The following is a 16,334-nucleotide window of genomic DNA, read 5'->3' as shown; positions in this document are numbered from 1 at the left end:
CTGAAAGGGAATATGTAAGGATTGTGACTTTCATCCTTGGTCTGTAGACTAGAATTTGCAAACCTAGAGTGAGGTTGTTTAATACCTTCTTTTTTTGGGAAATTGCCATTGTATCAGTCAGTCTTGGTTCAGGTCTCTTGTGGGCAGCTGAATAGTTGGACTTTTAAAAATGAAAGGCACATAAAAAACACTTCTTTGGCAATCATACAAATAGTTATCTCCATGATAGTATAATCTCCATCTATGGAGTATAAGTACTCAGGACCACACATTTAAAAAGATAAACTTAATACTGAGTCAGAATGAAAGATGTGCAAACGTAGTGGTAGAGTTCAACACCTTTTCAGGCCATTCTTACATGTTTCCAGCACCACTTTGGTTTTCTCTTGGTAGACTAACCTTTTATTCATTGGGAGCCTTTTTACTTCTAAAATAAAGCCCTTTTAGGATGCTGAAACTTGAACTTTCGTGGTAAGTTAAAGTTAAAAAAAAAAAAAAAAGGTGTACTCACAGACTTTTCTTGACTTTAAACCTTCCTGTTAGAGAACCAGAATTGCTTAATTTATTAGAGCATTTGCTTTTCTAAGTTTCCAGCTCACAACCATTCCGTGGCCTAGCAGAAAGAGATAATAAAAAGTTAAGCAACAGGTAAAAATCTTTAACAGTTGCCTTTTCCCCAGTTGGAAGCAGAGTTTTTCCTTCCCTCTGGGCAGTTTGGCCTCTAAGCTCCTCCTTTTTCTGATTTGAAACTTTACTATTTGCATACAGTGTTTAAATTGATTCACTCACCACCAAGTTCTGAATGTCTCCAGCAGTAGTACCTTTGACTCAGGCAGCTTAAGCCAAAGATTAATGATAAATAGTGGTTTAACAGGACAAAACCTTTAAAAACACACTTGAAGGTTGTTTTTACTCAAGATTTCCAAACAGATATAAACTGTTTTCAAAGAAGAGCCAGTCTATGTGGTTTTCAACTTAGACATACATGAGCAGGGAAGCAGCTTTCCCAGATGGAATGTGGGTCTTTCATAGAGAACTTGTGAGCTGAAAACTCGTCTTGTTAAGTCTTGGCCTCCAGACTTGATTCTTTCACCGTTATATTCAAAGTAAAGTATGTGCAGTCTGAATTTTTCTTAAGGATCAACTCTAGGATGGGGTGAGGGAAAATAAACGTGTTTATATGCTGCCAGATTTTCATTTGAGGAAATTTGAGTGTCTTTTGTGGACCTTGTTTTTAAAAGCTTTATGGTAAGAAAACAGATATAAAAATAAGGGAAAGTGTGAAGGGACAGAGACTCTAGGTCAACTTGAAGGAGTCAGGAGAGGAGTCCTCTAAGAAGTGAAATCTGAGCTGGGATTGAAATACCAAGAGTAGAGAGGGAGGAGGCATTCCAAACACAAGTAACAATATGTGTAAAACTACAGCGGCTTGAGAAGCCATGGCATCTTGGGAAGTGGCAGACGTTTCAGTATGCCCGAGGGATGTGGAGTGAGAACAGGAGAATGGCAGTAATTGAGGCCAAATTAAAAAAAAAAACCTTGTATACCTTATTAAGGTTGGATTTGTAGGTGAAGGGGAGCTATTAAATAATTTTGAGTAGAGGCATGGCATATTCACATGGGCTATGTGTGTGTTAAAAAGATCATTCCAGTGGCAGTTTGGAAGAGAGATTGAAGGGAGCAATCCCAGAAGCAGGTAAATACTGCAGTAAAGATGGCAGAGGCCTGAACTGTAAAATTATTGAGGGAGGGATAGATATTCAGGAGTTAGAGCTTAACAAAATTTGGCATAATCTGTTGAAAAGTTTATTGCTGCATATCCCACGTGGGTTTTAGGCTAAAAGGTGCTCAGCTCCTGAAGTTGCTCAGAGACCCAAGCTGATGTGGGTTCCACCGTCATGTGTTGTACCATCTGTATTGTCTTGGTTACCATGGCAAGGGAAAAGATGGCTGAGATGTCTTGTGCCACCTTTAGGCTTGGGCTTGGAATGTGATAAGTATCACATCTGCCTATAGCTCATCGTGTCATTTCTGCCTATACCTGTTTGGCCAGAAATGGACACATTTCCTCATCTAACCGAAGAGGCTGGGGAACTGGGGGAACTGATGGCATGTTGGATGAGCTTCTCTGTGCTACAGTGTAGGGTCTTAAATAAGGTGCTTTATTTCTGAGTGTATTCCCTTATTTGTAAAATAGGAATATCAAGAGTACCAGCCTCACTCCCAAAGACTCTTTTAGAGGATCCCCAAGACACTTTTCATAGAATCTGAAAGACCAGATTCTCTTCTTAGTAATACTAACATCATTTGTCCTTTATACTTTGAGTCTACATGGTGTGTTATATCACAAAAGATTGAATGAGAAGCACATACGGGAAATTAGCTGTCTTCTAAGCCAGACCTTAGAGACACTTGCAAAAATGTAAAACCATGTTGCTGTTCTTATTAAGTTTTTGGAAATAGTTATTTTTCATAAAATTGTCATTTATGTTAACATATAATGATTTATTATTGATATTTATTTTTTAGAAGCTATTATTTTCTTATGCAGACTTCCCCTTTCCCTAATTCTTCAATATTTTTATTCTTTGTACTATACATACTTCAATAACCTTGCTTAAAATGCATACATGTATAATAACACATTATGTGTCTTTATTTTTATTTTTAAAATTGTTATATTAACAGTGTTGTGTTAGTTTCAGATATATAGCAAAGTGATTATCCAAACACAGGTATCTATTCTTTTTCAAATTCTTTTCCCATTTAGTTATTACAGAGTATTGAGCAGAATTCTCTGGGGGTGCTTGTTGTAGGTCCTTGTTGGTTATCTATTTTAAATATAGCAGTGATGTTTTAAATGAATTAATACAGTATTTTTAAATTTTTCAGTTAAAAAAAGTACCAGCCTCATAGGGCAGCTTTAGGGATTAACTGCTGTCACAACTCTAAAATGCCTAGCATTGTATCTGGCACAATAAAGATATTGGAGGGAATCTTTAAGTTTGATCTTGAACTTTTCTTATTATGTGCTGTAGGTGCGTGTCCTCAGTCATGTCTGACTCTTTTGCGACCCCATGGACTGTAGCCTGCCAGGCCCCTCTGTCCATGGGATTTCCCAGCCAATAATACTGGAGTGCAGTGCCATTTTCTTCTCCAGGGGATATTCCCAACATAGGAGTCAAACCTGAGTCTCCTGACTCTCCTGCCTTGGCAGGGGGATTCTTTACCACTGAGCCACCTGTGATTATTTACTTAGTGGATTATAACCAACAATTAAAAACCAAGTTAAAAAAAGAAGCAGCGTAAATTAGAGTTCATCATCGAAGTGAGAGTAAATATTGCTTCATAAGTTGTATGTGTATGTGTGTGTGTTTATATATGTGCATTTAGTCAGCATGTAACTTGTTTTGTTACTGATTGTTGCAGTTCATGTTGGAAAGACACTGATTTAGTTCAAGCTCTCATTTTACAGTGACTGAAAGACTTAAATATACTAAACAAAAAAATGATTGTATTCTACTATACTTTTTTGGAAGAGGCAGTTTAAACTGCGTTAATGTGTTTACTTATTTTTGGTTGCCCTGGGTCTTCGTTGCTGTGCGCAGGCTTTCTCTAGTTGTGGCGAGTGGGGGCTGCTCTCTGTTGCAGTGTGCTGGCTTCTCATTGCCATGGCTTCTCTTGTGAAGCTCCTGCGTGCCTGGGCTATAGTAATTGCGGCACATGAACTCAATAGTTGTGGCTCCTGGGCCTTAGAAAGTGTGGGCGCCAGTTGTTGTGCATACTGGCTCAGTAGTTGTGGTGCAACATGCTTTAGTTGCTCCACAGCATGTGGAATCTACCAGTATCAAGGATCAAACCCATGTCTCCTGCATTGGCAGGCAGATGTCTATCCACTGTACCACCAGAGAAGTCCATATTTTTAAAAAGTAGGCTTGAAAAAAATCATCCTTAACTTTGAGAAAGAGTAGAACATGGATTTGAATTTAGAAAGTGTTTGTTAGATGCCAGTTAGCCCTTTTCATTTTACCATATACACTTCCTGCCTTCTTGGAACTTTAATCCAAGATGTAGTCACTAAAACAGTAACATCTTTTCTGTACTTGTCATTTTTTGCTATCTCCTTGAGAGCCATGAATATATATGTTCCATAGGGGTAAAATGCATAATGCATTCAAGCCTTATAGTAGAAATAATTATTTATTATAATAGGGGGTCATCATAGACAATAAATAATACTCAGAAAAACTTACTGAGGAAGGAGTTAATGAATATTTCCTTTTTCTGTTTTGTCTCTTTTTGACCTGTAAGAAACAAGTACAAAAGTTGTTTTTAAGTTTAACAAAGTATTTAAGTGACTTCTCTTACAATGAGTAGTGATGTCAGCAAACTGATGTGCAGTGAGCAACCTGCTGTGTCTTTTTCAGAGCAGTGGTGGATAATAATGCTTCCATTTTGATTAGCCCATGCTGAGTGAATAGGAGTTAATCCTGGCTGCCTGGCAGAAGTAGATTTGTTATATAATTTATGGTACCCAGAAGCCCTTTGAGGAGGTCTTTATCATCTTATTATCCGGACAATATCTATCTAGGCCTGAAGATTAATTTTTGTTGTTCTCATCTAGTTCCACCAGACTGATTTCACAGCAACTTGCTGTTAAATGCTGGCACTTGGTTTTTGCTTTTGACACAAAGGTATGCTAATCAAGAATGGCTGATAGGAATCCTGTAATGTTTCAATCAGTGATTTATTGTCATTTAGAGGGTTCCCCCCCCCCCCCGCCCCCATTAAACTGATTTAACTTCTGAAAAATGATTCAGGTTAGGGTTTCAAACATTTCTTCAACTAGCCTCCCCAAAAGGTTTATTAATGATTCTGTCTTGTAAATTGCTGCTGGAGTTCATTTGTGTCAGTCCTGTCACTGCTGAAACAAATGCAGGAGGAATGTCAGTTTAGTTTTCCTTCGTCTGGCACATGGACTTCTTAACTCTATTACGGGTAGATGCCTGCTGTTAAACAAGCCTGTACTATTTTTTATGACTTGCTTAGAAGTCATGTGGTAGTGTGATCCCTGTCCCCAACTACCAGTGCTTAAACTTATAATTTTCAATGTATTATGTTAAAAGAGACTTCTAATTCTGGATATTTTTCTTTTCAGTTTTAAACCTAAAGGTGGAAGTTTTATTTTTAGAAAATACTCTCCTAGAAAAGTCACTGGTGTCGCTACCCCAAATACTAGGCCTAAGGGTGGGAAGAGCAAGAGCTGACTGTTTCACATGGCTAAGCAGAATGTGTGGGCTGGTCTGCCAGCCAGCAGAGGTGGAAGCTGCCCTTTGCTTTCTTGGCAAGTACATCTGGCTGTGAAGGCCCTGATTAGGACTTTAGGTTTTGGCCTTTTCCTGGCAGTTATAAGAAACATAGTCTATTGTCTCCAGTGGTTCTAAAGAGATGCAGGGCCTTGATGGTCCACATTCCTTATCCTCTTTGCAGGAAATGGCTTCATCCCTCAGAATTAAAAGCCAATCTGTCATCAAGCAAATTTTAAAAATACTACAGTGGAAAAAAATATCTTAAGTAGTGTAAAACTTGCTGTGAGTTCTTCATGTTCACTATATAGCATGCAAACAAGCTGTTGGCTTTTGCCCTTACATCTCTAGACACCTTAAAAGTCATTCCTTTGTTTATTGTGATAGAGAAGCAGCAGTTTGGACCAGCACCAGAAGGTTTTTCATTGCTTGGAGAACCCTTGGAGCTTCCTACAGTGCTGCATGGCTATGGCTTGAATAAACTGTCTGGACTTTCACCCTTGCTTGAAGGACAGGCAAGAGTGATTTCCATTATTATGTGGATTTTTCCCAGGGGACTAAGTTGCAGGTCAAAAAGAGGTACTACAGGGTGAACATCTCCCAATTTTAGCTTCAAATTTTGGCTCTTGCTGTTTGAGGTGAAAATTAACTTGCAGAATAAGGAGAGAGAGGACTATATACTGCTGACTGAGAAGCTGTGTTTATATCACATTATCTGGTTAACTGATGAGGTAGGGAATAATTTGGAACAGTGAGACAGTTTCCTCTTTTCCCTTTGACGGTAGTAGGGTGTTGAGAGGCAAGGGGTCCAGGAATTGGATCTTAGGAACCAGCTCTTGAGTGGTGAAATTAAGGCCTACTCTACATCCTTAGGGCTTCGGTTCCTTGACTGTTGAGTATTTGATAACAACATAGAATTGGTATATATAGCTATCATCTATTGAAAACTAACTGTGCTAGGGACAATGCTAAGCATGTCATACTCATCATTTATTCAGTCATGAGTTAATACATTTAAGTGCATAGACTAGTACCTTGTAGAGAGTGCTCAATAAATATCAGAGATTATTATTCAATAGATATTATCAAAACATTTACTTACATGATAAAGCTTAGGTGCCCAGGACAAAATGTTGAATAAAATAATTGCCACTCTTCTGGAAATTGCTTTCTAGTAGGGGGAGTGGAAAATAAATAAGTTAACAAGAATTTCAGAGAGTGGTATGTGCTAAAGAAATAAAATAGTGTGCTGCTGGATCAGAGGGAGATGGTACTTTAGATTGGTTGGACAAGGAATACATCTCAGCATTTGAACTGAAATCCTCTGATACGAAGGAGCCATTTATTCTTCACAGTGACCCTTTGTCCCAATTTTCAGGTGAGAAAACAGATGCAGGGTGACTAAGTATGTGTGGAAAGTGAATAGAGCTGGACTGTACAGACCCTATCATTCTGCATCCAAAGCATATCATGTCCTTCCCAGAAGGGCAGCTGTAGGAGTTGAACTATATGCAGTTGGTTTTGAGTAAAAGAAATGGAGTTGGTTGCAGTACAGGTAAAACCCTCAGGCAATTTAGAAAAGTTTTTTAGAAAATTTCATGGACCCCCCCAATCCTGGGATGCAAAATTTGAGTATGAGTGTGTGTATGTATGTATATTTTATTCTAGAATCCAAAGCTATCTTCAACTTTTCAAAGGTGATGACAAAAACAGCCTGTGTACCACTGCTTTCTTTTAGGATGTTTTTCATATTGTTTTTTTGGAAAGTAAGGCCTACTTGCTAGGGCAGAGTGTTTTGTTTTGTTTTTTTTTTTTTTCACTTTGGTGATTTATTATTTACAAATCTCTGCTTCTATACAGGATAACAATTGCACTTTTTTTAAAAAAATGAGATAAAATGGCATCGCTGATGTGGCCAGTGGGCCCAGGCCCCACTGCTCGGTCCTGAGAAGGAGTGCCTGGTCTGGAGCCCTCTGGCCAGCAACCTGCCAGGGGGCCAGGGGCTGATGCAGCCCCCTACCCTCCCATCTCATCCATCTTGGGTTGCAGCTGGCCTGCAAGAGTGGGGGCAGAGCTGACAGAGGTCTTGCTGCTGCAGGTAGACGCCAGTCCCCAACGTGTCCTCAGTGAGGGTCAGTCCCAGAGGGCCCAGGTGTGGCCGCCGTGCTCAGAGGACCTGCTCTGTGCTGGAGGCTGAGATGTCCAGGAGCTGCCCTGCCCCATAGGGGTTTAGTTCGTCCTTGTCTTGGCAGAGCGTCCACACGTACAGCATTTGCAGTACCGTCTCCAGGTCACCATAGACCACCTTGCCTTTGGAGTTCTTGATCACCATCACCATCTGGGCCTGGAAGGTGATGATCAGCACAGACCCCTGCTCCATTATCATGCCCATGGCCATATCGATGTTGTCAGTGTCCACAATACGGGAGTGCAACTGGAGGGCCAGACCCTTGGCCTGCTGGATCAGGTTGGCCAGTTGGCTGTAGACAGCTTCGTAGCACCAGTCTTTGAGAATGTCAGGCTCCTGGGAAATCATGGCCTCCAGAATGTCGGGGATGATGTCGTTCTCGCACTGCTACAGGAAGCGGTCCTTATCGATAGCAGGGTCTACACGCAGGATCTCTGTGAGCACCTCTGACATCTCCATCTTTGAGAACAGGCCTCCCAGCAAGCCTGTGATCTTGTCTGTCAGTATGTGGGTCTCCCAGATGAAGTCGTCGTCGCTCTCTTCATCTTTCATTTTCATCTCGAAGAACCGATTGAACACACATTGTTGTCCCCGAAGTTCTTCCACTGCTGGTACCACTTGGAGTCCTTGTGTAGCACCACCCCCATTGCCTCCTTGCTGCCCTCAAACATTTTCTCTTCCTTGAATTTTTCTCCATCGGATTCCTTCCTTTTCAAGGGCCGTTCAGACTGTTGGTAGGGTCTGGTCTGTCCCAGGATGCTCTCGTCGATCTCCTTGACAGACTCCACGCCCTGGGAGAGGACTTTGAAGGCAGTGGTCCAGCCGAGCTTCTCCCCACCTTTGGACACCGACTTGGCAGATTGCTTGGCGGTCTTGGCTGCTTCTTCTACACTCTCCTTGATATTTCTGCCAAGGTCACTTTTATTGACTTTGTCAAGACTGTCTTTGACAGTGCCCATAATCTCCCCTAGCTTCTTCCTGATCACCTCACTCGTCCTCTGGGTTTTCAGTTCAGTGGTTTTGTATTTCCTCCTGGCTTCCTGGAACGCATGTGACTCTTCCAGCTTCTTGGCCTTGTTTCAGAACTTTTTTATACTTGTTTCATTTCTTTGTTTTTGGCTAATTCCTCTTTGATGTTATTGAGCAAACTGGAGAGAAACCCTTTTCTGTTTCCAGAGGAAGGAATAGGATTTGGACAGGGTTAGCTCTCCCCTCGGCTGGGCAGCTGGTAGGTACCATGGGGTAGCATCCCTAGATTGTGGCTGGACAGGAGATGGACTCCACTGCCAAAATATCTCTGTGGGCAGCGGCACCAGCCTGCCCACAGCACTGCCGCTGCCATGGTAGAGGATCCTGTGTGTTAGGGCAAAGTTTTAATAGAAAGCATTGTAAATGAACGTTCAGTTCAGTTCAGTTCAGTTGCTCAGTCTATTCAACTCTTTGCGACCCCATGGTCTACAGCATGCCACACTTGCCTGTCCTTTACTATCTCACGGAGCTTGCTCCAACTCACGTCCATTGAGTTGGTGTTGCCACCCAACCATCTCCTCCTGTCATCCCCTTCTCCTGCTGCCCTCAGTCTTTCCCAATATCAGGGTCTTTTCCAGTGAGTCAGCTCTTCTCATCTGGTGGCCAAAGTATTGGAGCTTCAGCTTCAGCATTACTCCTTCCAACGAATATTCAGGACTGATTTCCTTTAGGATTGACTGGTTTGATCTCCTTGTAGTCCAAGGGACTCTCAGGAAGCTCCATCACTACAGTTCAAAAGCATTAATTCTTTGGCAGTCAGCCTTTTATCCAACTCTCACATCCGTACATGGCAACTGGAAAAACCACAGCTTTGACTAGACAGACCTTTGTCAGCAAAGTAATGTCTGTGCTTTTTAGTATGCTGTCTAGGTTTGTCATAGCTTTTCATCCAAGGAGCAAGTGTCTTTTAATTTCATGGCTGCAGTCACCTTTCGCAGAGATTTTGGAGCCCAAGAAAGTAAAGTCTGTCACTTTTTCCATTGTTTCCCCATCTATTTGCCATGAAGTGATGGGGCCAGATGCCAGATCTTAGTTTTCTGAATTTGGGGTTTTAAGCTAGCTTTTTCACTCTCCTCTTTCACTTTCATCAGAGGCTCTTCAGTTTCTCTTGGCTTTCTGCCATAAGGGTGGTGTCATCTGCATATCTGAGGTTATTGATATTTCTCCTGGCAGTCTTGATTCCAGCTTGTGCTTCATCCAGCACAAGTACATCTCATGATGTACTCTGCATATAAGTTAAATAAGTCTGGTGACAATACACAACCTTGATGTACTCCTTTCCAAATATGGAACCAGTCCATTCTTGGACTGCATACAGGTTTCTCAGGAAGTAGGTAAGGTTATAGGTAAGGAAGCCTTTCTTCTCTCCTTGCTGTTCTTAGGAACTCTGCATTCAAATGGATATATGTTTCCTTTTCTCCTTTGCCTTTCACTTCTCTTCTTTTCTCAGCTATTTGTAAGGCCTCCTCAGACAACCGTTTTGCCTTTTTGCATTTCTTCTTCTAGGGGATGGTCTTGATCACTGCCTCCTGTACAGTGTCACAAACCTCTGTCCATAGTTCTACAGGCAGTATGTCTGTCAGATCTAATCCCTTGAATCTATTTGTCACTTCCACTGTATAATCATAAGGGATTTGATTTAGGTCATACCTGAATGGTCTAGTGGTTTTTCCTACTTATTTCAAGTCTGAATTTGGCAATAAGGAGTTCTTGATCTGAGCCACAGTCAGCTCCTTGTCTTGTTTTTGCTGAGTGTATAGAGCTTCTCCATCTTTGGCTGCAAAGAATATAATCAATCTGATTTTGATATTGACCATCTGGTGATGTCCATGTGTAGAATTGTCTCTTGTGTTGTTGGAAGAGGGTATTTGCCATGACCAGTGCCTTCTCTAGCAAAACTCTGTTAGCCTTTGCCCTGCTTCATTCTGCACTCCAAGAACAAACTTGCCTGTTACTCCACGGATCTCTTGACTTCCTACTTGTGCATTCCAGTCTCCAATATTTTTTATTTAATTATCTGCTTATCTTTACCCTCATTAATGTACCCTTTGGTCTCATGCCATATGAGTGCACATTTGTGAAATAAGTAACTTGACCAAAAAAAGAAAAAAACGTCCAAACATTGGGGCCTCAGGTTTCAACCTACAGGGAATATATTTCCAATAAAGACACACTAATGTGAGCATTTCCTATCACTGTCTTCAAAACCTGAATACTTTCTAAATAGACTTTTTAGTACTTGACACTGAAGAGAAATTGTTTCCACAATAGTAATTGAAACCAAGAGAGTAGCAAAGTTATGGTCAGGTCTGTTCTTTCAGTTCATAGGATGTGGTTTAGATCCAGTAGCCTATGTTAGTCAGAAGATTGATCATGTTATTGCATAGGGAAAGACTTACAGGAGTTTTTACTTTGCAGTCATTCACATGGTGTCTGAGTGCTGGGAGGAGGTTCTTCCTTGGAAATGTGAAGATGACAGAAGCATACACAATAGGATAAAGCAGCTGAAAGTGCTCTGTGGTACTTTTGCTTGAACGAGGCTTAAGATGGTAAGAATTGCAAGAAAGATTCTTTTTCTCTTAGTCATGTCATCTTTCAAATAGCATCCTCATGGTCCACCCAGTTGTCATGAGATTTTACAATTTGCTCAAGTTTGGGATCATTGGTCCTAGTGTTCAACTAAGAAGTCTCTTGATATATTTGGTGGAAATTGTGGCCTGCTAAGTTGGTCTCTGACCATGGTATCAGATCTTCTGTTTCTTTGCTCTGTGAGTAGATCTGAGTGACATAGTTGTGTCTTGGTTGGGACTGTTTCTGTTATGACAGGAAAACTGGCATCTGGCTTATGGTAAAGGAGAATTAATTGGCTCATATAACTGTGAGGTCCAGGCTTTGATCTGACTTTAGGTACAGTTGGATTCTGGGTTCAAATAATGTCTTTAAAACTGATTTTGTCTCTTGGCACTGGTTTTATTCTTGTGTCTTACACGCATTTAAATTGAGACCCATCTGATAAGAAGAGACAGTTTAACCCTCACAGTGACCCTTGGATAGGCATTATTATTTTCTTTGGTGCTCTTTCTGATAAGAAGACCAAAGCAGCTCCAACCTTCTTTGCTTTTAGTGCTAAGATTCACTTTGTCTGACTTAGGTCTCCTTTATATTTCTGACCCAGTTGTTGAAAGCCAAGGACATAGGGAGACTTTGGTGGGCTTGAGTCACATAGTTCATTATCAGCCCTACCCAACATACATGACTAAGAGTGAGGGAATTGGATCTTTCTAGTGAAGAAAATTGAGTGGCCAACTGATGAAGAACCTGGGTGCTTGGGGAGCAGATGAGTCTCTGCTACAATCCTTTGATCCAATCTAAAGCTAAAAGGCCATATATTAAGTCTGTGGTCTGAATCCAGACTATTAATCATTTCAAGTGCACCATAGTTCCATTTTGAATGAAATTCTTGCTCCCTGGGCATGTGATTCACTCAGGTTCAAGTCCATGGGTCAGACCCTCCTACCCCCAATGGTAAACTTATGATAGTTCCATTCAGTTCAGTTCAGTTGCTCAGTTGTGTCTGACTCTTTGCGACCTCATGAATCGCAGCACGCCAGGCCTCCCGGTCCATCACCAACTCCCAGAGTCCACCCAAACCCATATCCATTGAGTTGGTGATGCCATCTCATCCTTTGTCGTCCCCTTCTCCTCCTGCCCCCAATCCTTCCCAGCATTAGGGTCTTTTCCAATGAGTCAACTCTTCGCATGAGGTGGCCAAAATATTGGAGTTTCAACTTATGATAAGGGGACTATTACTCATTAGATTTATTATTATCATTAGACTGTTATTCATTAGATGGTCTCTGTCTTTTTTGTGTGTGTATGGGACATGGGGAAAGGTTCATTTTCTTTTGAAAGAATAAATCAGGGGAATTTAGATATTATTGAAACATGATTAATCTCTTTCTGTTCCCTGCTCTGCACCCCACTCCATCATTTAACAGTACTGTCTTGAAATCCTTGGAGCTAAAATTGTTGAATTTGTCAATGTTTTGATGCAATTTATAATGAAGCAAATGGTCACTCATGTTTTCCATCCTCCTCTGTCAGTTTGATATTTTTCCTAAAATATGTCTACAAGTAATTTTGGTAAGGTATGTTGGTTTTTTTTTTTTTTTTTAAGAAATTGAATTAGTTGACAAATATTACCAGGTGATGTTGGAAGAAATACTCACTCCCAGTACAGTCCCATTATATAAGTTGACACTACTTTTTTTGAATTTAGATTGATTTTATATGGTGACTCAGCTGATAAAGAACCTTTCTGCATTGCCAGAGAACCAGGTTCAATTTCTGGGTCAGGAAGATCTGCTGGAGAAGGGCATGGCAACCTACTCCAGTATTCTTGCCTGGAGAACTCTGTGGACAGAGGCACTTGGGCTGCAGTCCACGGGGTTGCAAAGGGGCGGACACCGAGTGACTAATACTTTCACTTTTCATACACAGACACATACAAGTATAATATGTTTTTGCATAGTCTTTGATCTGTTGTTCCACTTCTGGGAGTTTATTCTCAGGAGCTGAATTTTAGCTGCATATTCTGTTTATTATCCCAATATTGTTTATAATAGTGAACTGTTGGAAGCAAACTAAATGTCCAACCATTAGAGTTTAAACTGTCAAATTATCAATGAAAGACATATCTGGCAATTAAATGTTTTAACAGAGAGTCTCAACCTTTCTGCAACCCTTCTGCAGTGTAGCACCAAATTTTAGACAGATTGAAGTCGTAGGCAATAAATAGTTCATGGGTCATGTGAAATAGCTGGTGTATCAGTGGTAATACTGTCACAGTCTTGGTAGTATAGCCATTGATTTGCAGCTCTTTTAAAGCATTTGATGAGGAAAGATTTATATGAAAAAGTGTTTTCAAAACAGTTTGCAAAATAGAATGTACATTATGACTCAGTTTGTTTAAAAGTTGGATATGTGTACTGTGAACATGCATGTGCTTATTTATGTGTGCCACCTATATGCTTATATAGACCACTGAAAGGATACATTCCAAAATACTACTTTAGGTGGAAGGATTGTGTCGGTAAGTTGTGTTCAACTCTTTTGGGACCCCCATGAACTGTAGCCTCCCAGGCTTCTCTTTCCATGGGATTTCCCAGGCAAGAATACTGGAGTGGGTTGCTATTTCTTTCTTCAGGAGATCTTCCCAAGATGGGTCGAACCAGAGTCTCTTACATTGGCAGGAGGATTCTTTACCACTGAGCCACCTGGGAAGCAGCAGGTGGTGGAGTACTAGGGGACTTTTTCTCTTTATGCTACTCCATATTTTCTAAACTTTACAGAATGACTGTGTAATGTTTTTGAATTTTGCAGTGGGAAAGAAAGCCTTAGTGGTCTTACTTCTCTGACCGGCTTGCTGATAGAATTGTAAAAAGATATTCTTTTATTATAGAGAACTTTTTTCTGTCCCTCTTCCTTTTCTTATCTACTAAGCTTTAGCAATCAGCTTCCATCATGGAGCTCTGAAAAATGATAAATGTGGCCTTAATGAATTTGGATTTTTTTTTTTTTTAAGACTCAGCAAATGTTTAAATGTTAGCAAACATCACCTTTGTTACCATGTGATGAACATGAGAGCTGTTTAGAAGAAATGTGGCTCTAGAAACTACATTTGTATATTTGTGGTCATTCAGGTGCCCGTCTAAGAAGACAGTTGGATGCAGTCATTTATCATCTTTATATTGGATTCCTTTCTCATCTTTTGACTCATTTCATAGTTTCCTTTCTTGGCTTTCTTAGATACAAAGACCATATCTCAACTCCAGTTAACTATTTTTCATCAGTAACTACTGAATTCTACAGGTGACTGAAAAGTGAACAGTTGATGTGGTGATTGGGTGTTTGAGGAATGATTATCTAGTAAATGTAAATTATCTGGTAGATGTCTGGGATGGCTGGTACCATATGCTATCTGGAAGCAGGCAGTTGGTGCCTAACCAGTGGTTTTACCTTCAGTGTGACGTAATGAGACCTGTATTCTGAGGATGAGCTACAAGCTAAAATCAGAGTTAAAGAGTATAGCGGTCAGGCTATTTATCGTGGTACCATGGAGCAACATCAGGTCAAGAAGCAACAGTTAGAACTGGACATGGAACAACAGACTGGTTCCAAATTGGGAAAGGAGTACGTCAAGGCTACATATTTTCACCCTGCTTATTAACTTATATGCAGAGTACATCATGTGAAATGCGGGGCTGGATGAAGCACAAGCTGGAATTAAGACTGCCAGGAGAAATTTCAATAACCTCAGATATGCAGATGACACCACCCTTATGGCAGAAAGTGAAGAGGAACTAATAAAATGCCTCTTGATGAAAGTGAAAGAGGAGAGTGAAAAAGTTGGCTTAAAGCTCAACATTCAGAAAACTAAGATCATGGCATCCGGTCCCATCATTTCATGGCAAATAGATGGGGAAACAATGGAAACAGTGATAGACTTTTATTTCTTTGAGCTCCAAAATCCCTGCAGATGGTGACTGCAGCCATGAAATTAAAAGACGCTTGCTCCTTGGAAGGAAAGCTATGATCAACCTAGACAGCATATTAAAAAGCACAGACATTACTTTGCCAACAAAGGTCTGTCTAGTCAAGGCTATGGTTTTTCCAGTAGTCGTGTATGGATGTGAGAGTTGTACTGTAAAGAAAGCTGAAGAATTGATGCTTTTGAACTATGGTGTTGGAGAAGACTCTTGAGAGTTCCTTGGACTGCAAGGAGATCCAAAGAATTGATGCTTTTGAACTGTGAGCACCAGAGAATTGATGCTTTTGGACTGTCATGTTGAAGAAGACTCTTGAGAGTCCCTTGGACTGCAAGGAGAGCCAACCTGTCTATCCTAAAGGAAATCAGTCCCGAATATTCATTGGAAGGACTGATGCTGAAGCTGAAATTCCCAATACTTTGGCTATCTAATGCAAAGAACTGACTCATTAGAAAAGACCCTGCTGCTGGGAAAGATTGAAGGTGGGAGGAGAAGAAGATGACAGAGGATGAGGTGGTTGTATGGCATCACTGACTCAGTGGACATGAGTTTGAGTAAGCTCTGAGAGTCGGTGATGGACAGGGAAGTCTGAAGTGCTGCAGTCCATGGGGTCACTACTGAGTGACTGAATTGAATTGATGAAACATAAACCCAAGACGACCCTCTATAAACAGTAAATTTAGCTAATGAAAAAGCTGGTGCAGAAACACAGAGAGTGACCAGCTTAGAAATCTGATGCCCCTTATGATGTCCACTTTGCACATAAGTGTACAGTCAGACTTGTCCAGATCAGTGGTGACAGCAAAAATATTCCAAGTGTGGGTCACTAAAATAATTCAGCTCTTTTTTTGGTTATTTTGAGTCATGTGGGATTAAATATGTAGCAGCTCTTGAACCCAGAGACCAAAAATGCTTGATTCTTTGGTATTTGGGAACTTTATAATATGTATGTATTGACTTTGTTGAATTTGGCAAGTAGTATTTGTTCTGGCCAGCCCACAGTGGCCTCAGTCCTCAGACCTCAACTGCATATATATTCTCAGTATATTTGAAGTATGCAAGGTAAGGAACATTAAGAATCCTTCAAAAAGAAGAGAGAAATTATTTTGTACAAAGCTAACTGGTCTTAGTCCTGTGACCTAAGATTATTTTACAGAAATATAACCAATTGGTTTATTTTCTTTTAAAAAAATTTATCTTCCCTTCCTTCCTCCCTGTTTTCCCCCATCCCCCTCTTCTTTTTGTAGTTTTGAGATTGGTGGA

The 16,334-nt window shown here is 40.6% G+C and overlaps 1 protein-coding gene and 1 pseudogene across 5 annotated transcripts in view; one reads left to right on the top strand and one right to left on the bottom strand.

Moving 5' to 3' along the window:
- Window positions 1-16,334, top strand: part of DCUN1D3 (defective in cullin neddylation 1 domain containing 3) — a 55,102-nt gene that overhangs the window by 15,100 nt on the left and 23,668 nt on the right. Inside the window, exon 2 of one of the 5 annotated variants that reach the window (XM_040257563.1) lies at window positions 10,942-11,072. The exons of the other annotated variants lie outside the window; for them this stretch is intronic. The gene's annotated coding sequence lies outside the window, so the exon portion shown is untranslated. The remainder of the gene's footprint in view (window positions 1-10,941; window positions 11,073-16,334) is intronic. 5 annotated transcript variants of the gene reach the window in all.
- LOC120875576 lies at window positions 7,474-8,923 on the bottom strand (annotated as a pseudogene).

Source organism: Oryx dammah, unplaced genomic scaffold (genome assembly GCF_014754425.2).
Source record: "Oryx dammah isolate SB20612 unplaced genomic scaffold, SCBI_Odam_1.1 HiC_scaffold_2, whole genome shotgun sequence".
Classification (NCBI taxonomy): Eukaryota; Metazoa; Chordata; class Mammalia; order Artiodactyla; family Bovidae; genus Oryx; species Oryx dammah.
This window is presented reverse-complemented; position numbering and strand designations above follow the sequence as displayed.